Source organism: Staurois parvus, unplaced genomic scaffold (assembly GCF_062004578.1).
Source record: "Staurois parvus isolate SC_StPar_1 unplaced genomic scaffold, SC_StPar_1.0 ptg000548l, whole genome shotgun sequence".
Lineage (NCBI taxonomy): Eukaryota > Metazoa > Chordata > Amphibia > Anura > Ranidae > Staurois > Staurois parvus.
The window spans coordinates 344,318-369,795 of NW_028318344.1; positions in this window are offsets into that span (position 1 = coordinate 344,318).

Here is a 25,478-nt window from a genome sequence, read left to right on the forward strand (position 1 = left end):
TTCCTCCCTCTGCAGGCTGTTGTTGTTGTGCCCAAACCTGTGAAGGATCCTGAACTGTGTGTCTCTTATCGCCCTATCTTGCTTCCTAATGTACCGTAGATGCTAAAATTTTGACAAAAATTCTGGCGAATCGCCTTAATTTGGTGATACTATTTTTGGTTCACAGAGATCAATCGTAGTTCATGCTGGGCACAGACAAACATTCGCTGACTGTATACCAACATAGCTTATCTTGAGGGTGGTGGTACTACAGGAGTTGTGGCTTCCCTTGTTGCCGAAAAGGTTTTTGATTCTGTGGAATGGGAGTTTTTGTGGCAGGTGCCTCAGCGATTTTGCTTTGGCCCTAAATTTATATCTTGGGTTCAGCTCCTCTATAGGGTGCCTATGGCCCAGGTTAGAACTAACAGTATTTTGTCACCACCCTTTCAGTTACACAGAGGAACCAGACAGGGATGTCCTCCTTCCCTGGGGCTATTTGCCCTAGCTATAGAGCCTTTAGCTATCATCTTCTGCTCTTCCATCTTGCTTAGAGGGCTCCCAGTGGGTCCTTTTAATTGAACGGATTTTGCTCTATGCAGATGATACGTTGTTGTATTTATCTGATGCCGCGGACTCCCTTAGGGTGGCCCTAGAGACCATTGACTACTTTGGTGGATTTTCTGGCATCAGGATTAATTGGCACAAGTTAGTACTGTTGTCTCTACAGGCTCCAACCCCTCCTGAATTGACGGCTTTGACCTGGGTGCCTAAATTTAAATACCTGGGGATAGAGATCCAGGAAGACTTGTCCCAATATTTGGCGGATAATTTGTATCCCATCGTACAGCAGCTGACCCATAAATGTCAGATCTGGAAAACATTACCCCTGTCTCCAGTAGGTAGAATTAATCTTCTCAAAATGATCTTTTTTCCTAAATTTTTAGATATCTTTAGAAATAGTCCAGTTTCCATCCCTACTTCCTTCTTCACTAAACTAAACCAGATACTTACCTCTTTTATTTGGGCGGGGGCTAGGATAGCCAGATATACCCTGCAGCTGCTCCTTTCCCTGGGTGGCCTGGCATTTCCTAATTTCTAATAGGAAGAAGAATCAGCCGCACACTGGAGGATAGATTAATATAGTGTGTATTTATTAATCCATAGGACACATAAAACACCAGGACATGAATACAGGACCTGTTAATGCGTTTCACATGTTCTCGTGCTTAATCATATCCTCTTCCTATTGCATTGTGTGTAGTGGTGAGCCAGAGCCTGCACCTGTTGTGGATTGATCTGGATTGTTTGCCTGAGCAGTATACCTTTGTTCTTTATTTCCTAATTTCTGCCATTACTATTGGGCGGCAGTATTGGTCATGGTAAAATGGTGGTTTGCACAAATACGGACAAACCCAGCGGTTAACTTGGAGGCATTTATTCTGTGCTCCTATTCTGCATTAAGTAACTTGGAGTTTATAATTCTGAGAGCCAGCCCCCAGTTGATGCTTCCCATGCCCACCATGGTGCGGGTGTGGAATCAGGTAACATCAGCTATTGGTGAGGCTAACACAATTCCCCTCCACACTCCATTGTGGGGGAACCCTCAATTGAACCATCTTCGCTCCGTACCAGAACCCAGTATGTGGGCTGGGTTTGTTATTAAAATTTACAAATAATATGCTCAGTGATAGTAATAAATAATGACCCTTATCCCCAAATAGGTGTATCTAAATCAAAAAGTTCTAAATCCAATAGTCCAAAAGTTTATGAAACCAATGTCCCTTATAAATCAAAAAAATTATGTCCAAAAATTGTCCACAAAGTGATAAACTCTTCAAAGTCTTGTAAAAGCTTGGTTTACCTCCAAAAAAAACAGAAATAAAAACCACATAGTGCATTATCCTTAATATATATGCATCATATAACTCATCCAGTGATACTCCACCAAAGTGAAACAAAAGGTGTAAACAGCAAACGTGTGCCAATACACTATGTATAGTGTGAAGAACCGTGTAGGTGAATCACTCTTTAAAGTGCTTAGAACACACACAAAAATCACGTCTACTGCAGTAAGGAGTGAATACCCTTAGCAATATGTATATCACTTTAGGCCTTAGATAATAATCCCCAAGTTGGCTGTGTGATGGGACGAATGATATTCGGCCAGTATCCTCACTTTCACCTCCTCATACTCTAATGTGGATCCATCCACACTAGTTACTCAGACCAGTTTCATCATAACCGTCATCCCGATATCGATATATATATATATATACACAAAGAAATATATAGTATAATACCGCCACACACTCGGATCACAAATTTTAATGGTGCTGCTTACAATATAAAATCTTTGTTATCGCATGTTTGAAAGTATGAAGAAACCTTAATGCCGTCCGTCTAGGAGAGTCCAAACCGCTCCAAACAGTCTTTCTTCCACTCTCCAAGATGGCCACCGCTCTACTTCCAGTTCCTCGTTTGCGTCTGACGTCACTTCCCTCTGACGCGTTTCGTCATTGGGAATTGGGAATCATTTATGATTACGTCCAATGACGAAACGCGTCAGAGGGAAGTGACGTCAGACGCAAACGAGGAACCGGAAGTAGAGCGGCGGCCATCTTGGAGAGTGGAAGAAAGACTGTTTGGAGCGGTTTGGACTCTCCTAGACGGACGGCATTAAGGTTTCTTCATACTTTCAAACATGCGATAACAAAGATTTTATATTGTAAGCAGCACCATTAAAATTTGTGATCCGAGTGTGTGGCGGTATTATACTATATATTTCTTTGTGTATATATATATATATATCGATATCGGGATGACGGTTATGATGAAACTGGTCTGAGTAACTAGTGTGGATGGATCCACATTAGAGTATGAGGAGGTGAAAGTGAGGATACTGGCCGAATATCATTCGTCCCATCACACAGCCAACTTGGGGATTATTATCTAAGGCCTAAAGTGATATACATATTGCTAAGGGTATTCACTCCTTACTGCAGTAGACGTGATTTTTGTGTGTGTTCTAAGCACTTTAAAGAGTGATTCACCTACACGGTTCTTCACACTATACATAGTGTATTGGCACACGTTTGCTGTTTACACCTTTTGTTTCACTTTGGTGGAGTATCACTGGATGAGTTATATGATGCATATATATTAAGGATAATGCACTATGTGGTTTTTATTTCTGTTTTGTTTTGAGGTAAACCAAGCTTTTACAAGACTTTGAAGAGTTTATCACTTTGTGGACAATTTTTGGACATAATTTTTTTGATTTATAAGGGACATTGGTTTCATAAACTTTTGGACTATTGGATTTAGAACTTTTTGATTTAGATACACCTATTTGGGCTCAGGCCTCAGGTGATGGCTTGATTGAAGGAGTGAGATTCTGGCTGCTGAGAGCACCCACTGGCCAGCACTGGTACTGCAGAGCCACAACCTGTGCTGAGCCCATTCCTGACACATTTGTTCTTAGAACAACCAGAATATCAGTTCACTCTAAACTGTGTGTGAGTCTGTTTTGTGGTTGCAGCCAGAGGGTTCTTCTGGTTAGAGGTTTTAAGGTGGTGTCAGCAGGGGCTGGGCTTCCAGAGTGGAGTCAAGAATTTAATCAGTGGTCCATGAGGGGGTAGTGCTACACTATTTTAAGTGCATTCAAGGTTCTTATTTTAACTGAAGACTTGATGAAGATTGAGTTTCTTCTAGCCCCCGAAAAGTGATGGCTGTTTTATTACGTATATTTCTAGTACCTCACCAATATTTTGCTAAAAGAATGGTCTTTCTGCTATTTATTAGTGCGCTTTACATGCCCTCAGACCATAGAAGAATATCCAATTAATACATATTTTTATGAACATATTAGAAAATCTGCTGTACTGCAAGATATCCATAGTAACAATTTTATACATTAAGCACTACCTACTGCAATACAGTATCTAGCATGTATAGGTTGTAACAGCTGCACTTCTTCCTATACAGTATGTAAGCAAACTTGTCAGTGCTCATAGAGTTCACTATCACTATAAGCGTTTGTGGAGTGCAGTTTCCAGCTACACCCTCAGTCAATGAATACCATGGCCTACAGAAATGTTGTGTATTCATAGTATTCTTCAAATATCCTAGATATATACACTGATAAACATGTGTGTTTTACTTAATATACACAATTTATATATGTGACAATGTTTTGTAGGCCTGTATGATTATACTATTCACAATGGGCCCCATGGGGAATGCAGACAAGATTATACAATTTACTATAGACTGCCTGGGGAACAATGTTCTAAATGTTTGTTTAAATTAAGTTATACTTTTAATTGAAAACTGCATAGCAAATATATTCTGGTTAATGATAGATTTATCTAGGATAATCATGTGAACCTGAGACCTGACCATCATCATATTAGAGAACAATAAAGCATTCATTACTCTTTGGGACCTATCACAGTACGTATGCACTCACCAAATGTATAAGGCTTTAAATGCCACTAAGCACTGCTTGCTTCTAAAATTACTATATAATAAACCACATTGAATTTTCCAAAAATACAGCTCTTTCTGTGAAAAACACATTTCCTTTTTCCCTATGCCCCTACAACCCACTGTTTATACAGGGATGTGAATCTCTGTTAAAGGCCTCTTTCACGTAGGCTAAAAACAAGTGTTTTTTTTGCTTCCGCACTGTCTGCTGAGGCGCTAGGTACAGAAAAAAATAGAAGGCGAATGGAACAGTATACACCAGTGCATTAGCATTGTTCACTTTGCATTTTGTCAAGAATTTTACGGCATGTTGCCCTGTCTGGGCTTTGCTGAAACCTGCCACCTCCATTGAATTTGTGCACCAAAAATGTACCTATAGCGTTTTTGATACATTCAGCATGCATTATGGAAGTATTCATAGCGTTTACTTTAGTGAAAAAATCTGAAAACCAGACCCCCCCCTCCTCTTAATTCATTTACATTATTTTACTTTATAAATGTAGAATAAAAACATATTTAAAAATGGTCTGCAAAATAAATTTTGTGAAAAAACAATACGTGACCTCATGTTGAACTCGAGTGTGTTGTAGAAATGCATATAATGAAGAAGAGGCATAACTTCAAATTATAGGGCCTGGATCTCTCTGGCAACTGGTATTTTGCTACCCCAATAGTCTGTAAGTAGGTGCAGTTAGCTAGTCTGCCACTAGGTGGTTCTGTCACAAAATAGTATGGTAATAGGGAACTATGTAATTGGGTGTTAGGTTGACCTTTTAGACAATGCCTTCCTGTGAGTGATTTAGTGGGTGGAGATAGTGCCCATACAAGTACCAGGATGGGAGGGGCTTAGAGAGAGGGCAGGAGAGCCAAACACTCCTGTTCTAAAGAATCAATGCAGACGAAACAGTTCAAAGTAGTGACGTCATCATGCCCATGTAAGTTCCGGAGGTGTCCCCACACTCGATTTGATACCACCATGAAGTGCCACGAGTGCTGTGTTGATACAGTGTGATATAATGTGTGTCAGGGCTCCAGGTATGACCAGAGGTGTGTGGACTGACACAGGGAAATGCAGGTTTCAGATATGGTATAAACAATATAATTTATTAAGACTAACAATACAAAACGCAGTGCAAAACTAAACATAAACACAGTGCAAACAAACCAAACCACCCACCGATAACAATACATACAATACAAAGAGTAGTCAGGCAGGCCGGGTCAGTAGCAAATGGGCAAATGGAGTACCAGGAACAGGCGGGAGAGTGGTCGGGGTCACAAGCTGGGTTCAGTAACTCACGGGCAGCACGGTACAGAGGGTCAGGCAGAGAATGGTCAGGGTCACAAGCCAGGGATCAAGCAGGAGAAGTCAGCAGAGGTCAGGATCAGGCAGGGTCGGCAACAATTCAGACAGGAACAGGAATACAGGATACAAGGTACAGAGGCCCATGGAAAAACACACACCAAGGCCCTGACTGTGAGTCTGGCCATTCCTTAAATACAACCCCTGCAATCAGCTTCAGGTGTTTGGCTGATTGCAGGGGTGAGTCTCTGATTGCTGAGAGCACCCGCTGGCCAGCCCTGGTACTGCAGCCCACAAGGCAGGTGAGTCCCACCATTATTGGCAAGTCCATTCCTGACAATGTGATTCGCGGAGTAAGCTATACTGACCAACAGAGGCATAAGCTGCAACGAGTTATCACTATCCATGCAGCATTGCATTGATGGATTTGCTGGGAAGCCAACAAGGATATACTGATGATTGATTGAACATATGTTGGAGTCTGGAGATGGCAGCCATAAATGCTTAATATGTCCGCATGGGACTCATATGATATCTCTGCATGACTATTGCCAACTAAGTTCCTCTCTCTTTCTCTTGCTAAGGTTTCCTTGTTTTACGCATTCGCATCCCTTGCATTCAACCTGGGGGTTTAATTGTTAACCAATACAGCATGTTTATAACGGAACCACTGGTTTGATTTCAGCAAGAAATAAACTCAATCCATATATACTTTTTGCCTCTGATGGTCTGCAGATGCATTGGATCTTTCAGTTCATGCTTACAAACAAATAATTTGAACAGATAACATTATAACTCACGTCTGTTAAAAGCCTTCTATATCAACTAAAGTTCTTATTTGCTTAATGAACTGTATATTTGCCCACTGCCCAAGTTATTCACATGAGGACTGATGAAGAGCTATATATACTAGAAGCTCTTCTCTATGCTAATCTTGCAGTCAGAGGACTGGTGACTATACATTTGTGATTTATGTTTATAGTCAATTCATGTCCAAAAATTGTTGTTATGGAAGTATATGTAATTATTTAGCATTCGTGACTATTTATGTCTTGCTATTATAAAGTTAAAACACCACCTAGGGCATTACAATCTGGATTGTTTTTTTAATTGTTTCAATTGGCTAATATACTGTATATGTTCACTTATGAAAGGTGTCTTGTCTAAAGTCCATTTTTCATCAATTTGTTGAGATTGTCTTATTGATTATTATTAATAAAATTTTGTATAATTTTCTCATAGCTGCTCTACGTGGGTGATTCAATACCTTCTTTTTTAGCAGCCTGTTCCTTTCAGCTGCGCTACTTTTTTTGATTTAGTCCCCAAGGGTTAGCACCCATACCTTTAAATTAATTTTAAGGTGAGTTAGAGAGCTAATTCATAACAGTACCCCACCTTGTGTTGTGATTTTACCTTTTATTAGTCTGCAGGAGAGCCAAACACCCCAGAAACATCTGGATATAGTCTGCGACTGAAAGGACCTTTCACGGGGCTGAAACCCTGGTAAGGTAGTATAAAACACAGAAGAACAGCTGTAGTTGCCCTTCCTCTTATTACGGTCTGATGTGGACTGTGAACAGGCTAAGTGCTCTCTGCTGTGAGTATTAGTACACCTGAGAGTGAGAGTAACGGTGGGGAGCATGTCTGGCTGGGCAGAGCTATGGAATAGAAATTAGAGAGATCGGTATACAACAGAAAAGCACCTTGTTTATCTCAGTGACAAAAGCAGAATGCTGTTTCTAGTATAGAGAGAAATTGGTCCTTATACTGTGTTGCTCCCAAGGAGAAATGAGGAGAAGGTGGCTTATTAACTATGTGCTGGCGCTCTGACTGGTAAAGAAGATTTACTGTTGTATATGGCAGCATGTCGAAAAGTTCTGTTAGTAATTCAATGTGTTTTCAAATGTCATGGCCATCTTTGCAAGCTACAGTAAAGTGTGAAAAATGCACTACTTGTGGCCTTTAATATTAAGACCTGAGGCCAGGGATGTCGTGAGCCTATGGCCAGGAGTTGGGCACAATAAGGTTTTCATCTTTCAGCAGTGAGTCACTGTCATATCTAGAGATGAGCGAATTATTCAAAAATTCGATTCGACTGATTCGGCGAATTCGTGAAAAAATTTCGATTCGAGTTGAATATATTCGCTGCGAATTTAACTTATAAAAGGGTGTTTCTAGGCTTCAGAGAGCCTTTATATTAGTGCAGAACACTGTACCTTTAATTTAATTGCCCTTGGAGTCTGCTGGGGAAGAGAAATAATACTGACAGTCAGTATGACATGCAGATGAGTGTCGTCGATCTTAGAATCACCGCACACTTCACTCATTTGGGCAGTCACGGGGCCAAAACCAGAGTGTGGAGCCACAGTGTGGCGGTGGAGGCAGCAGCAATGGGAGGCCATACAGCACCCTATGACAAAAATGGAAACCACCAGCAGTGTGAGGAGACCTGAAAGTGGCACATGGCAGAGTGTGGCGATGGAGACAGCAGCAATGGGAGGCCGTACAGGAACCCATGACACACTCTGGACCTGGCAGCAGCATGAGGAGGCGGTACAGGGGCCCATGACAGATTACGGGCCTGGCAGCAGCATGAGGAGTTGGTATGGGGGCCCATGGCAGATTACGGGCCTGGCAGCAGCAATGGGAGGCCTTACAGGGACCCATGACACACTCTGGACCTGGCAGCAGCATGAGGAGGCGGTACAGGGGCCCATGACAGATTACGGGCCTGGCAGCAGCATGAGGAGTCGGTACGGGGGCCCATGACACACTCTGGACCTGGCAGCAGCATGAGGAGGCGGTACAGGGGCGCATGACAGATTACGAGCCTGGCAGCAGCAACTTGGACAGGAGGACGTTCAGCTTCTGCACCGTCGGGTGCGTGCTCGCAAACTGTTGTCTCTTGGAAACGGATTCCAAGAAAGACTGCTGACGGAAACCGTGAAGAGGAGTAGCAGGAGAAGGAGCATCTGAACGAGCGGAATATGCCAACAAGCGACAACAGGGGCCCATGACAGGATACGGGCCTGGCAGCAGCATGAGGAGTCGGTACGGGGGCCCATGGCAGATTACGGGCCTGGCAGCAGCAATGGGAGGCCCGTAATCTGCCAGCACCCTATGACAAAAAATGGAACACACCAGCAGTGTGTGAGGAGACCTGAAAGTGGCACATGGCAGAGTGTGGCGATGGAGACAGCAGCAATGGGAGGCCGTACAGGGACCCATGAGAGACTCTGGACCTGGCAGCAGCATGAGGAGGCGGTACAGGGGCCCATGGCAGATTAGGGGCCTGGCAGCAGCTATGGGAGGCCCGTAATCTGCCAGCACCCTATGACAAAAAATGAAACACACCAGCAATGTGAGGAGACCTGAAAGTGGCACATGGCAGAGTGTGGCGATGGAGAGAGCAGCAATGGGAGGCCGTACAGAGACCCATGACACACTCTGGACCTGGCAGCAGCATGAGGAGGCGGTACAGGGGCCCATGACAGATTACGGGCCTGGCAGCAGCAATGGGAGGCCCGTAATCTGCCAGCACCCTATGACAAAAAATGGAACACACCAGCAGTGTGTGAGGAGACCTGAAAGTGGCACATGGCAGAGTGTGGCGATGGAGACAGCAGCAATGGGAGGCCGTACAGGGACCCATGAGAGACTCTGGACCTGGCAGCAGCATGAGGAGGCGGTACAGGGGCCCATGGCAGATTAGGGGCCTGGCAGCAGCTATGGGAGGCCCGTAATCTGCCAGCACCCTATGGCAAAAAATGGAACACACCAGCAGTGTGAGGAGACCTGAAAGTGGCACATGGCAGAGTGTGGCGATGGAGAGAGCAGCAATGGGAGGCCGTACAGGGACCCATGAGAGACTGTGGACCTGGCAGCAGCATGAGGAGGCGGTACTGGGGCCCATGGCAGATTACGGGCCTGGCAGCAGCAATGGGAGGCCCGTAATCTGCCAGCACCCTATGACAAAAAATGGAACACACCAGCAGTGTGAGGAGACCTGAAAGTGGCACATGGCAGAGTGTGGCAATGGAGACAGCAGCAATGGGAGGCGGTTCAGGGACCCATGAGACACTGTGGACCTGGCAGCAGCATGAGGAGGCGGTACAGGGGCCCATGGCAGATTAAGGCCTGGCAGCAGCAATGGGAGGCCCGTAATCTGCCAGCACCCTATGACAAAATGGAACCCTGGGCTGGGGCAGGCAGAACCGCCGTATCTTTATCACGGTTTTCCCAGGCCACCAAATGGCGATGCTGCATATGCTGACGCAACGCTGTAGTCCCAACATGGGCCCCCTGGCCACGCTTGACTTTCTGGCCACATAGTCGACATACGGCTACGTTTACTTCCTCGGGCGGCTTGACGAAAAATTGCCACACCGCCGAGTAGGAAACTTTGCACCCGCTACTCCTCACTGGCTGACTGCTACTTCCTCCGTGCACACCGGCACCACTACTGGCCGTGGTGGTAGGCTGCAGTGGAGCTGGTGCTCTACTCCGTGGCCGTTTGCCTCCACTGACACTGCTGCGACCCTGCTGCCTCCTGGCAGCAGCAATGGGAGGCCGTACAGGGACCCATGACACACTCTGGACCTTGCAGCAGCATGAAGAGGCGGTACAGGGGCCCATGGCAGATTACGGGCCTGGCAGCAGCAATGGGAGGCCCGTAATCTGCCAGCACCCTATGACAAAAAATGGAACACACCAGCAGTGTGTGAGGAGACCTGAAAGTGGCACATGGCATGAGACACTGTGGACCTGGCAGCAGCATGAGGAGGCGGTACAGGGGCCCATGGCAGATTAGGGGCCTGGCAGCAGCTATGGGAGGCCCGTAATCTGCCAGCACCCTATGACAAAAAATGGAACACACCAGCAGTGTGTGAGGAGACCTGAAAGTGGCACATGGCATGAGACACTGTGGACCTGGCAGCAGCATGAGGAGGCGGTACAGGGGCCCATGGCAGATTACGGGCCTGGCAGCAGCTATGGGAGGCCCGTAATCTGCCAGCACCCTATGACAAAAAATGGAACACACCAGCAGTGTGAGGAGACCTGAAAGTGGCACATGGCAGAGTGTGGCGATGGAGACAGCAGCAATGGGAGGCCGTACAGGAACCCATGACACACTCTGGACCTGGCAGCAGCATGAGGAGGCGGTACAGGGGCCCATGACAGATTACGGGCCTGGCAGCAGCATGAGGAGTTGGTATGGGGGCCCATGGCAGATTACGGGCCTGGCAGCAGCAATGGGAAGCCTTACAGGGACCCATGACACACTCTGGACCTGGCAGCAGCATGAGGAGGCGGTACAGGGGCCCATGACAGATTACGGGCCTGGCAGCAGCATGAGGAGTCGGTACGGGGGCCCATGACACACTCTGGACCTGGCAGCAGCATGAGGAGGCGGTACAGGGGCGCATGACAGATTACGAGCCTGGCAGCAGCAACTTGGACAGGAGGACGTTCAGCTTCTGCACCGTCGGGTGCGTGCTCGCAAACTGTTGTCTCTTGGAAACGGATTCCAAGAAAGACTGCTGACGGAAACCGTGAAGAGGAGTAGCAGGAGAAGGAGCATCTGAACGAGCGGAATATGCCAACAAGCGACAACAGGGGCCCATGACAGGATACGGGCCTGGCAGCAGCATGAGGAGTCGGTACGGGGGCCCATGGCAGATTACGGGCCTGGCAGCAGCAATGGGAGGCCCGTAATCTGCCAGCACCCTATGACAAAAAATGGAACACACCAGCAGTGTGTGAGGAGACCTGAAAGTGGCACATGGCAGAGTGTGGCGATGGAGACAGCAGCAATGGGAGGCCGTACAGGGACCCATGAGAGACTCTGGACCTGGCAGCAGCATGAGGAGGCGGTACAGGGGCCCATGGCAGATTAGGGGCCTGGCAGCAGCTATGGGAGGCCCGTAATCTGCCAGCACCCTATGACAAAAAATGAAACACACCAGCAATGTGAGGAGACCTGAAAGTGGCACATGGCAGAGTGTGGCGATGGAGAGAGCAGCAATGGGAGGCCGTACAGAGACCCATGACACACTCTGGACCTGGCAGCAGCATGAGGAGGCGGTACAGGGGCCCATGACAGATTACGGGCCTGGCAGCAGCAATGGGAGGCCCGTAATCTGCCAGCACCCTATGACAAAAAATGGAACACACCAGCAGTGTGTGAGGAGACCTGAAAGTGGCACATGGCAGAGTGTGGCGATGGAGACAGCAGCAATGGGAGGCCGTACAGGGACCCATGAGAGACTCTGGACCTGGCAGCAGCATGAGGAGGCGGTACAGGGGCCCATGGCAGATTAGGGGCCTGGCAGCAGCTATGGGAGGCCCGTAATCTGCCAGCACCCTATGGCAAAAAATGGAACACACCAGCAGTGTGAGGAGACCTGAAAGTGGCACATGGCAGAGTGTGGCGATGGAGAGAGCAGCAATGGGAGGCCGTACAGGGACCCATGAGAGACTGTGGACCTGGCAGCAGCATGAGGAGGCGGTACTGGGGCCCATGGCAGATTACGGGCCTGGCAGCAGCAATGGGAGGCCCGTAATCTGCCAGCACCCTATGACAAAAAATGGAACACACCAGCAGTGTGAGGAGACCTGAAAGTGGCACATGGCAGAGTGTGGCAATGGAGACAGCAGCAATGGGAGGCGGTTCAGGGACCCATGAGACACTGTGGACCTGGCAGCAGCATGAGGAGGCGGTACAGGGGCCCATGGCAGATTAAGGCCTGGCAGCAGCAATGGGAGGCCCGTAATCTGCCAGCACCCTATGACAAAATGGAACCCTGGGCTGGGGCAGGCAGAACCGCCGTATCTTTATCACGGTTTTCCCAGGCCACCAAATGGCGATGCTGCATATGCTGACGCAACGCTGTAGTCCCAACATGGGCCCCCTGGCCACGCTTGACTTTCTGGCCACATAGTCGACATACGGCTACGTTTACTTCCTCGGGCGGCTTGACGAAAAATTGCCACACCGCCGAGTAGGAAACTTTGCACCCGCTACTCCTCACTGGCTGACTGCTACTTCCTCCGTGCACACCGGCACCACTACTGGCCGTGGTGGTAGGCTGCAGTGGAGCTGGTGCTCTACTCCGTGGCCGTTTGCCTCCACTGACACTGCTGCGACCCTGCTGCCTCCTGGCAGCAGCAATGGGAGGCCGTACAGGGACCCATGACACACTCTGGACCTTGCAGCAGCATGAAGAGGCGGTACAGGGGCCCATGGCAGATTACGGGCCTGGCAGCAGCAATGGGAGGCCCGTAATCTGCCAGCACCCTATGACAAAAAATGGAACACACCAGCAGTGTGTGAGGAGACCTGAAAGTGGCACATGGCATGAGACACTGTGGACCTGGCAGCAGCATGAGGAGGCGGTACAGGGGCCCATGGCAGATTAGGGGCCTGGCAGCAGCTATGGGAGGCCCGTAATCTGCCAGCACCCTATGACAAAAAATGGAACACACCAGCAGTGTGTGAGGAGACCTGAAAGTGGCACATGGCATGAGACACTGTGGACCTGGCAGCAGCATGAGGAGGCGGTACAGGGGCCCATGGCAGATTACGGGCCTGGCAGCAGCTATGGGAGGCCCGTAATCTGCCAGCACCCTATGACAAAAAATGGAACACACCAGCAGTGTGAGGAGACCTGAAAGTGGCACATGGCAGAGTGTGGCGATGGAGACAGCAGCAATGGGAGGCCGTACAGGGACCCATGACACACTCTGGACCTGGCAGCAGCATGAGGAGGCGCTACAGGGGCCCATGGCAGATTACGGGCCTGGCAGCAGCAATGGGAGGCCCGTAATCTGCCAGCACCCTATGACAAAAAATGGAACACACCAGCAGTGTGAGGAGACCTGAAAGTGGCACATGGCATGAGACACTGTGGACCTGGCAGCAGCATGAGGAGGCGGTACAGGGGCCCATGGCAGATTAGGGGCCTGGCAGCAGCTATGGGAGGCCCGTAATCTGCCAGCACCCTATGACAAAAAATGGAACACACCAGCAGTGTGTGAGGAGACCTGAAAGTGGCACATGGCAGAGTGTGGCGATGGAGACAGCAGCAATGGGAGGCCGTACAGGGACCCATGACACACTCTGGACCTGGCAGCAGCATGAGGAGGCGGTACAGGGGCCCATGGCAGATTACGGGCCTGGCAGCAGCAATGGGAGGCCCGTAATCTGCCAGCACCCTATGACAAAAAATGGAACACACCAGCAGTGTGAGGAGACCTGAAAGTGTCACATGTTTGGGGCATGATTCATGGCGGATTTAGTCAGTTATGTCAGGAACTGGTGGTTTGAAATCCAGACTAATCCACGCCTGATTCATTTTCACAAACGTGAGTCTCTCCACACTTTGGGTGGACAGTCGTGTCCTCCGCGGAGTTACAATACCTCCTGCCGCACTAAACACGCGCTTCGGTGCCACGCTATTGGCCGGGCATGACAGCCTTTCAAGGGCAAATCAGCTAGTTGGGGCCAAAGGTCAAGTTTCGTTGCCCAGTAGTCAAGGGGATTGTCTACCTCGGTTGGCAGGGTGCTGTCCAAATAGGCCTAAGCCTGTTGTTTGAGGTCCTGCTCTAGGTCCACCTGATGCTGCTGCTGCTGCGGCTGGTTAGTAGTTTCCTCACTGCGCTGGTGAAGAAAGCTACTCATCATCGACTGCAGACTGAGGCAGCTGCTGCTGGTGGAGCTGCCACTGCTCCTACCACCCCACCCCTCCCCTGCTGCCATGGCAGCGGAACGCGAGCGCACAGGGCCCACAGTGTCTGAGGATGGACGTTGGCGCAGAAAGGCAGAGACCAGCTGACTACATAGGTGGTTTTTATAGTACGGTATTTTGGCCTCCCTCTCAGCAGGTGTGAAAAAGGCCACCATTTTTGAACGGTAGCGAGGGTCCAACAAGGTGGACAGCCAAAAGTCATCCCTCTGTCTGATGGTTATTATTCGGCTGTCGCTACGCAAGCAAGCGAGCATGCTATGGGCCATTTGTGCCAAGGAATGCGAGGGTCTCCCTGCCTCCATCTCCACAGCATACTGCCACGGTGCGTCTGGGTCCTCTGTCTCCTCCTCCTCCTCCTCTACCAGATGCTTCTGCTCCTCCACTCCTGTCCGCTGAGTGGAAAAACCACCCATTTCACTCAATAATTCCTGAGCACCAATGTCCTCCTCTACCTCCTCCTCTTCTTCCTGTCCTGCCCCCACAGGGGTCATGTGGCGTTGAGATCTGTGCGCCACGTCTACCGCACCCTGACCAGCCATTGTTAACAGCATTTGTTCCAGGACGTGCAACAGAGGAATGACGTCGTTCATCCCATAGTCCTGCCGACTCACGAATAGCGTGGCCTCCTCAAAGGGCCTGAGCAAGCGCAGGTGTCACGCATGAGCTGCCAATGGCTGACATCTAAGTTACACAGGGAGTACCTTTATCCGCTTTTAACATCAGGAAATCTGTGATGGCCTTTCGCTGTTCGTAAAGGCGGTCTAACATATGTAGGGTTGAATTCCACCTTGTTGCAACGTCACAGCATGAGGAGTCGGTACGGGGGCCCATGGCAGATTACGGGCCTGGCAGCAGCAATGGGAGGCCCGTAATCTGCCAGCACCCTATGACAAAAAATGTAACACACCAGCAGTGTGAGGAGATCTGAAAGTGGCACATGGCAGAGTGTGGCGATGTAGACAGCAGCAATGGGAGGCCGTACAGGGACCCATGAGAGACTCTGGACCTGGCAGCAGCATGAGGAGGCGGTATAGGGGCCCATGGCAGATTAGGGGCCTGGCAGCAGCTATGGGAGGCCCGTAATCTGCCAGCACCCTATGACAAAAAATGGAACACACCAGCAGTGTGAGGAGACCTGAAAGTGGCACATGGCAGAGTGTGGCGATGGAGACAGCAGCAATGGGAGGCCGTACAGGGACCCATGAGAGACTCTGGACTTGGCAGCAGCATGAGGAAGCGGTATAGGGGCACATGGCAGATTAGGGGCCTGGCAGCAGCTATAGGAGGCCCGTAATCTGCCAGCACCCTATGACAAAAAATGGAACACACCAGCAGTGTGAGGAGACCTGAGAGTGGCACATGGCATGAGACACTGTGGACCTGGCAGCAGCATGAGGAGGCGGTACAGGGGCCCATGGCAGATTAGGGGCCTGGCAGCAGCTATGGGAGGCCCGTAATCTGCCAGCACCCTATGACAAAAAATGGAACACACCAGCAGTGTGAGGAGACCTGAAAGTGGCACATGGCAGAGTGTGGCGATGGAGACAGCAGCAATGGGAGGCCGTACAGGGACCCATGAGAGACTCTGGACCTGGCAGCAGCATGAGGAGGCGGTATAGGGGCCCATGGCAGATTAGGGGCCTGGCAGCAGCTATGGGAGGCCCGTAATCTGCCAGCACCCTATGACAAAAAATGGAACACACCAGCAGTGTGAGGAGACCTGAAAGTGGCACATGGCAGAGTGTGGCGATGGAGACAGCAGCAATGGGAGGCCGTACAGGGACCCATGAGAGACTCTGGACTTGGCAGCAGCATGAGGAGGCGGTATAGGGGCCCATGGCAGATTAAGGGCCTGGCAGCAGCTATGGGAGGCCCGTAATCTGCCAGCACCCTATGACAAAAAATGGAACACACCAGCAGTGTGAGGAGACCTGAAAGTGGCACATGGCAGAGTGTGGCGATGGAGACAGCAGCAATGGGAGGCCGTACAGGGACCCATGAGAGACTCTGGACTTGGCAGCAGCATGAGGAGGCGGTATAGGGGCCCATGGCAGATTAGGGGCATGGCAGCAGCTATAGGAGGCCCGTAATCTGCCAGCACCCTATGACAAAAAATGGAACACACCAGCAGTGTGAGGAGACCTGAAAGTGGCACATGGCATGAGACACTGTGGACCTGGCAGCAGCATGAGGAGGCGGTACGGGGGCCCATGGCAGATTAGGGGCCTGGCAGCAGCTATGGGAGGCCCGTAATCTGCCAGCACCCTATGACAAAAAATGGAACACACCAGCAGTGTGAGGAGACCTGAAAGTGGCACATGGCAGAGTGTGGCGATGGAGACAGCAGCAATGGGAGGCCGTACAGGGACCCATGAGAGACTCTGGACCTGGCAGCAGCATGAGGAGGCGGTATAGGGGCCCATGGCAGATTAGGGGCCTGGCAGCAGCTATAGGAGGCCCGTAATCTGCCAGCACCCTATGACAAAAAATGGAACACACCAGCAGTGTGAGGAGACCTGAAAGTGGCACATGGCATGAGACACTGTGGACCTGGCAGCAGCATGAGGAGGCAGTACAGGGGCCCATGGCAGATTAGGGGCCTGGCAGCAGCTATGGGAGGCCCGTAATCTGCCAGCACCCTATGACAAAAAATGGAACACACCAGCAGTGTGAGGAGACCTGAAAGTGGCACATGGCAGAGTGTGGCGATGGAGACAGCAGCAATGGGAGGCCGTACAGGGACTCATGAGAGACTCTGGACCTGGCAGCAGCATGAGGAGGCAGTATAGGGGCCCATGGCAGATTAAGGGCCTGGCAGCAGCTATGGGAGGCCCGTAATCTGCCAGCACCCTATGACAAAAAATGGAACACACCAGCAGTGTGAGGAGACCTGAAAGTGGCACATGGCAGAGTGTGGCGATGGAGACAGCAGCAATGGGAGGCCGTACAGGGACCCATGAGAGACTCTGGACTTGGCAGCAGCATGAGGAGGCGGTATAGGGGCCCATGGCAGATTAGGGGCCTGGCAGCAGCTATGGGAGGCCCGTAATCTGCCAGCACCCTATGACAAAAAATGGAACACACCAGCAGTGTGAGGAGACCTGAAAGTGGCACATGGCAGAGTGTGGCGATGGAGACAGCAGCAATGGGAGGCCGTACAGGGACCCATGAGAGACTCTGGACCTGGCAGCAGCATGAGGAAGCGGTATAGGGGCCCATGGCAGATTAGGGGCCTGGCAGCAGCTATGGGAGGCCCGTAATCTGCCAGCACCCTATGACAAAAAATGGAACACACCAGCAGTGTGAGGAGACCTGAAAGTGGCACATGGCAGAGTGTGGCGATGGAGACAGCAGCAATGGGAGGCCGTACAGGGACCCATGAGAGACTCTGGACCTGGCAGCAGCATGAGGAAGCGGTATAGGGGCCCATGGCAGATTAGGGGCCTGGCAGCAGCTATGGGAGGCCCGTAATCTGCCAGCACCCTATGACAAAAAATGGAACACACCAGCAGTGTGAGGAGACCTGAAAGTGGCACATGGCAGAGTGTGGCGATGGAGACAGCAGCAATGGGAGGCCGTACAGGGACCCATGAGAGACTCTGGACTTGGCAGCAGCATGAGGAGGCGGTATAGGGGCCCATGGCAGATTAGGGGCCTGGCAGCAGCTATGGGAGGCCCGTAATCTGCCAGCACCCTATGACAAAAAATGGAACACACCAACAGTGAGAGGAGACCTGAAAGTGGCACATGGCAGAGTGTGGCGATGGAGACAGCAGCAATGGGAGGCTGTACAGGGACCCATGAGAGACTCTGGACTTGGCAGCAGCACGAGGAGGCGGTATAGGGGCCCATGGCAGATTAGGGGCCTGGCAGCAGCTATAGGAGGCCCGTAATCTGCCAGCACCCTATGACAAAAATGGAACACACCAGCAGTGTGAGGAGACCTGAAAGTGGCACATGGCATGAGACACTGTGGACCTGGCAGCAGCATGAGGAGGCGGTACAGGGGCCCATGGCAGATTAGGGGCCTGGCAGCAGCTATTGGAGGCCCGTAATCTGCCAGCACCCTATGACAAAAAATGGAACACACCAGCAGTGTGAGGAGACCTGAAAGTGGCACATGGCAGAGTGTGGCGATGGAGACAGCAGCAATGGGAGGCCGTACAGGGACCCATGAGAGACTCTGGACCTGGCAGCAGCATGAGGAGGCGGTATAGGGGCCCATGGCAGATTAGGGGCCTGGCAGCAGCTATAGGAGGCCCGTAATCTGCCAGCACCCTATGACAAAAAATGGAGCACACCAGCAGTGTGAGGAGACCTGAAAGTGGCACATGGCATGAGACACTGTGGACCTGGCAGCAGCAAGAGGAGGCGGTACAGGGGCCCATGGCAGATTAGGGGCCTGGCAGCAGCTATAGGAGGCCCGTAATCTGCCAGCACCCTATGACAAAAAATGGAACACACCAGCAGTGTGAGGAGACCTGAAAGTGGCACATGGCATGAGACACTGTGGACCTGGCAGCAGCAAGAGGAGGCGGTACAGGGGCCCATGGCAGATTAGGGGCCTGGCAGCAGCTATGGGAGGCCCGTAATCTGCCAGCATCCTATGACAAAAAATGGAACACACCAGCAGTGTGAGGAGACCTGAAAGTGGCACATGTTTGGGGCATGATTCATGGCGGATTTAGTCAGTAGTGTCAGGAACTGGTGGTTTGAAATCCAGACTAATCCACGCCTGATTCATTTTCACAAACGTGAGTCTCTCCACACTTTGGGTGGACAGTCGTGTCCTCCGCGGAGTTACAATACCTCCTGCCGCACTAAACACGCGCTCCGATGCCACGCTACTGGCCGGGCATGACAGCCTTTCAAGGGCAAATTCAGCTAGTTGGGGCCAAAGGTCAAGTTTCGTTGCCCAGTAGTCAAGGGGATTGTCTACCTCGGTTGGCAGGGTGCTGTCCAAGTAGGCCCAAGCCTGTTGTTTGAGGTCCTGCTCCAGGTCCACCTAATGCTGCTGCTGCTGCTGCGGCTGGTTAGTAGTTTCCTCACTGCGCTGGTGAAGAAAGCTACTCATCATCGACTGCAGACTGAGGCAGCCGCTGCTGGTGGAGCTGCCACTGCTCCTACCACCCCACCCCTCCCCTGCTGCCATGGCAGCGGAACGCGAGTGCACAGGGCCCACAGTGTCTGAGGATGGACGTTGGCGCAGAAAGGCAGAGACCAACTGACTACATAGGTGGTTTTTATAGTACTTTATTTTGGCCTCCCTCTCAGCAGGTGTGAAAAAGGCCACCATTTTTGAACGGTAGCGAGGGTCCAACAATGTGGACAGCCAAAAGTCATCCCTCTGTCTGATGGTTATTATTCGGCTGTCGCTACGCAAGCAACCGAGCATGCTATGGGCCATTTGTGCCAAGGAATGCGAGGGACTCCCTGCCTCCATCTCCACAGCATACTGCCACGGTGCATCTGGGTCCTCTGTCTCCTCCTCCTCCTCCTCTACCAGATGCTCCTGCTCCTCCACTCCTGTCCGCTGAGTGGAAAAACCACCCATTTCACTCAATAATTCCTGAGCACAAATGTCCTCCTCTACCTCCTCCTCTTCTTCCTGTCCTGCCCCCACAGGGGTCATGTGGCGTTGAGATCTGTGCGCCACGTCTACCGCACCCTGACCAGCCATTGTTAACAGCATTTGTTCCAGGACGTGCAACAGAGGAATGACGTCGTTCATCCCATAGTCCTGCCGACTCACGAATAGCGTGGCCTCCTCAAAGGGCCTGAGCAAGCGGCAGGTGTCACGCATGAGCTGCCAATGGCTGACATCGAAGTTACACAGGGGAGCACCTTTATCCGCTTGTAACATCAGGAAATCGGTGATGGGCTTTCGCTGTTCGTAAAGGCGGTCTAACATGTGTAGGGTTGAATTCCACCTTGTTGCAACGTCGCAGATCAGGCGATGCTGTGGAATTCCGTTCTGCCGCTGCAGCTCAAGGAGGGTGTGCTTTGCGGTGTAGGAATGGCTGAAATGCATGCAAAGTTTACGTGACATTTTAAGGATGTCTTGCAGTGGGATGGTGGATTTTAGGAACTGCTTGACAACCAGATTGAACACGTGAGCCATGCATGGCGCATGGCACAACCTTCCTTGACGCAGAGCAGACACCATGTTCTTTCCGTTGTCGGTCAACATGGTTCCGATTTTAAGTTTACGCGGAGACAGCCATCTGTCGATTTCTCTGTTCATTACACTCAGAAGTTCCTCCCCTGTGTGACTACGTTCGCCAAGGCATACCAGGTGCAGCATAGCGTGACACTGTTGCGCCCTGCACATGTGATATATGGGACTTGGCACGGGGGTGGCGGCTGAGGACACGGCGGAAGAAGAGGTGGTAGAGGCGGACATCTTTGCCGGACAAAGGACATGCAAACGTGGAGGCAAAAGCGGCGTGACCTGTCCAAGTTGCTGGTGCGGCTGTGACGGCACCACGTTCACCCAGTGTGCCGTAAATGACATGTACTGTCCCTGACCGTAGTTACAGCTCCATACGTCGGCGCTGCCGTGCACTTTGGCAGAGACCGACATGCTCAAAGACTGGCCCACCATCTCTTCTACATGTGAATGCAGGGCTGGCACTGCCTTTTTGGCGAAGAAATGACGGCTTGGCACTCTCCACCGCGGCGCGGCACAAGCCATCATTTCTCGGAAAGGTGCTGAGTCCACCACTTGGAAAGGGAGGGACTGCAGCACCAGCAACTTGGACAGGAGGACGTTCAGCTTTTGCACCGTCGGGTGCGTGCTCGCAAACTGTTGTCTCTTGGAAACGGATTCCAAGAAAGACTGCTGACGGAATCCGTGAAGAGGAGTAGCAGGAGAAGGAGCATCAGAACGAGCGGAAGATGCCAACGAGCGACAACTCCCCTCAGCAGAGGTGTTGGAGCCTTGACTGGCTGATAGAGGGCGATTGACGTCGGGTGACGGAGCAAGTAACAGGGCGGGTGATGGAGCGGGGGCTGGGGCAGGCAGAACCGCCGTATCTTTATCACGGTTTTCCCAGGCCACCAAATGGCGACGCTGCATATGCTGCCGCAACGCTGTAGTCCCAACATGGGCCCCCTGGCCACGCTTGACTTTCTGGCCACATAGTCGACATACGGCTACATTTACTTCCTCGGGCGGCTTGACGAAAAATTGCCACACCGCCGAGTAGGAAACTTTGCCCCCGATACTCCTCACTGGCTGACTGCTGCTTCCTCTGTGCACACCGGCACCACTACTGGCCGTGGTGGTAGGTTGCAGTGGAGCTGGTGCTGTACTCCGTGGCCGTTTGCCTCCACTGACACTGCTGCGACCCTGCTGCTGTCTCCTGGGCAACCCACCGACTGTTTTGCTCGCTGCCAAGCTGCCACCCTCTTCTCCTGATGATGCGGAAGCAATAGCCTGATCACGACGAGGCTGCCAAGTGCGATCAGCCTCATCATCATCAATTAGGGTCTCCGCCTCACTACTAGCCCCCTCGGCTGCGTGTGGGTCAGGAGACAGACCTGTCTCTAGACAGGCTACCGAGCCACTCTCCTCGCCACTACTTCTTTGCCTGGCTGCTGAAGAGGCGGATGTCTCCCCCCGTTCCTGACCGCCCTCTGTTAGCTCTTCCTCACTGTACAGTGGGGCTGAGCCCACAGCATACGATACTTCGCTTGGTGAGGGAACACCAAAGGACAGGGGCAGGTCGAGGACACGTGATTTCAGTGGGCTTGCTCCCGGGCCATGCCAACTAACGGTTGTGTCTGACGTACCCACCGACCGTTGGCTGTAGGTGTCAGAGGTGACCTGGGAAGAGGAAGACGACCGAGCCAACCAATCGATGACGGCAGGGTTGTCGGTGGAGACACGACCGCTGGATGACACCGGGAGCACTGGCCTCTGGCTGCGACTAGTGCTGCCTCGACCCCTTCCTCTGCTGCCACGTCTGCTCGCTCCTAAAACATTGCCTCCTCTGCCACTCCTATGCATGTTGTCTGACATACTCTTTAATTAAACGATTCTGTGTCCCTGAGTAACAATTCTGTGTCTGTCCCTGAGTAACAATTCTGTGTCCCTGAGTAACAATTCTGTGTCCCTCAGTAACAATTCTGTGTCCCTCAGTAATATTTCTGTGTCCCTCAGTAACAATTCTGTGTCTGTCCCTGAGTAACAATTCTGTGTCCCTGAGTAACAATTCTGTGTCCCTCAGTAACAATTCTGTGTCCCTCAGTAACAATTCTGTGTCCCTCAGTAAATATTCTGTGTCCCTCAGTAACAATTCTGTGTCCCTCAGTAACAATTCTGTGTCTCTGAGTAACAATTCTGTGTCCCTGAGTAACAATTCTGTGTCCCTCAGTAACAATTCTGTGTCCCTGAGTAACAATTCTGTGTCTGTCCCTGAGTAACAATTCTGTGTCTGTCGCTGAGTAACAATTCTGTGTCCCTCAGTAACAATTCTGTGTCCCTCAGTAACAATTCTGTGTCTGTCCCTGAGTAACAATTCTGTGTCCCTGAGTAACAATTCTGTGTCCCTGAGTAACAATTCTGTGTCCCTCAGTAACAATTCTGTGTCCCTCAGTAACAATTCTGTGTCCCTCAGTAACAATTCTGTGTCTGTCCCTGAGTAACAATTCTGTGTCTGTCGCTGAGTAACAATTCTGTGTCCCTCAGTAACAATTCTGTGTCCCTCAGTAACAATTCTGTGTCTGTCCCTGAGTAACAATTCTGTGTCTGTCCCTGAGTAACAATTCTGTGTCCCTCAGTAACAATTCTGTGTCCCTCAGTAACAATTCTGTGTCCCTGAGTAACAATTCTGTGTCCCTCAGTAACAATTCTGTGTCCCTCAGTAACAATTCTGTGTCTGTCCCTGAGTAACAATTCTGTGTCCCTGAGTAACAATTCTGTGTCCCTCAGTAACAATTCTGTGTCCCTCAGTAAAAATTCTGTGTCCCTCAGTAACAATTCTGTGTCCCTCAGTAACAATTCTGTGTCTGTCCCTGAGTAACAATTCTGTGTCTGTCACTGAGTAACAATTCTGTGTCCCTCAGTAACAATTCTGTGTCCCTCAGTAACAATTCTGTGTCCCTCAGTAACAATTCTGTGTACCTCAGTAACAATTCTGTGTCCCTCAGTAACAATTCTGTGTCTGTCCCTGAGTAACAATTCTGTGTCTCTCAGTAACAATTCTGTGTCCCTCAGTAACAATTCTGTGTCCCTCAGTAACAATTCTGTGTCCCTCAGTAAAAATTCTGTGTCCCTCAGTAACAATTCTGTGTCCCTCAGTAACAATTCTGTGTCTGTCCCTGAGTAACAATTCTGTGTCACTGAGTAACAATTCTGTGTCCCTCAGTAACAATTCTGTGTCCCTCAGTAACAATTCTGTGTCCCTCAGTAACAATTCTGTGTCCCTGAGTAACAATTCTGTGTCCCTGAATAACAATTCTGTGTCCCTCAGTAACAATTCTGTGTCTGTCCCTGAGTAACAATTCTATGTCTGTCGCTGAGTAACAATTCTGTGTCCCTCAGTAACAATTCTGTGTCCCTCAGTAACAATTCTGTGTCTGTCCCTGAGTAACAATTCTGTGTCTGTCCCTGAGTAACAATTCTGTGTCCCTCAGTAACAATTCTGTGTCCCTCAGTAACAATTCTGTGTCCCTGAGTAACAATTATGTGTCCCTGAGTAACAATTCTGTGTCCCTCAGTAACAATTCTGTGTCCCTCAGTAACAATTCTGTGTCTGTCCCTGAGTAACAATTCTGTGTCCCTCAGTAACAATTCTGTGTCCCTCAGTAACAATTCTGTGTCTGTCCCTGAGTAACAATTCTGTGTCTGTCCCTGAGTAACAATTCTGTGTCCCTCAGTAACAATTCTGTGTCCCTCAGTAACAATTCTGTGTCCCTGAGTAACAATTCTGTGTCCCTGAGTAACAATTCTGTGTCCCTCAGTAACATTTCTGTGTCCCTCAGTAACAATTCTGTGTCCCTCAGTAACAATTCTGTGTCTGTCCCTGAGTAACAATTCTGTGTCCCTAAGTAACGTTTCTGTGGCCCTAAGTAACGGTTCTGTGGCCCTCAGTAACAAATCTGTGGCCCTCAGTAACAATTCTGTGTCTGTCCCTAAGTAACAATTCTGTGGCACTAAGTAACGTTTCTGTGGCCCTAAGTAAAGTTTCTGTGGCCCTAAGTAACGATTCTGTGGCCCTAAGTAACATTTCTGTGGCCCTAAGTAACGTTTCTGTGGCCCTAAGTAACGTTTCTGTGTCCCTCAGTAACAATTCTGTATCCCTCAGTAACAATTCTGTGTCTGTCCCTGAGTAACAATTCTGTGTCCCTAAGTAACAATTCTGTGTCTATCCCTGAGTAACAATTCTGTGTCCCTAAGTAACGTTTCTGTGGCCCTAAGTAACGGTTCTGTGGCCCTAAGTAACGGTTCTGTGGCCCTCAGTAACAAGTCTGTGTCCCTAAGTAACAATTCTGTGGCACTAAGTAACGTTTCTGTGGCCCTAAATAAAGTTTCTGTGGCCCTAAGTAACGATTCTGTGGCCCTAAGTAACGTTTCTGTAGCCCTAAATAATGTTTCTGTGGCCCTAAGTAACGTTTCTGTAGCCCTAAGTAACGTTTCTGTGGCCCTAAGTAACAGTTCTGTGGCCCTCAGTAACAATTCTATGTCCCTCAGTAACAATTCTGTGTCTGTCCCTGAGTAACAATTCTCTGTCCCTAAGTAACGTTTCTGTGGCCCTAAGTAACGGTTCTGTGGCCCTCAGTAACAAATCTGTGTCCCTCAGTAACAATTCTGTGTCTGTCCCTAAGTAACAATTCTGTGGCCCTAAGTAACTTTTCTGTGGCCCTAAGTAACGATTCTGTGTCCCTCAGTAACAATTCTGTGTCTGTCCCTAAGTAACAATTCTGTGTCTGTCCCTGAGTAACAATTCTGTGTCCCTAAG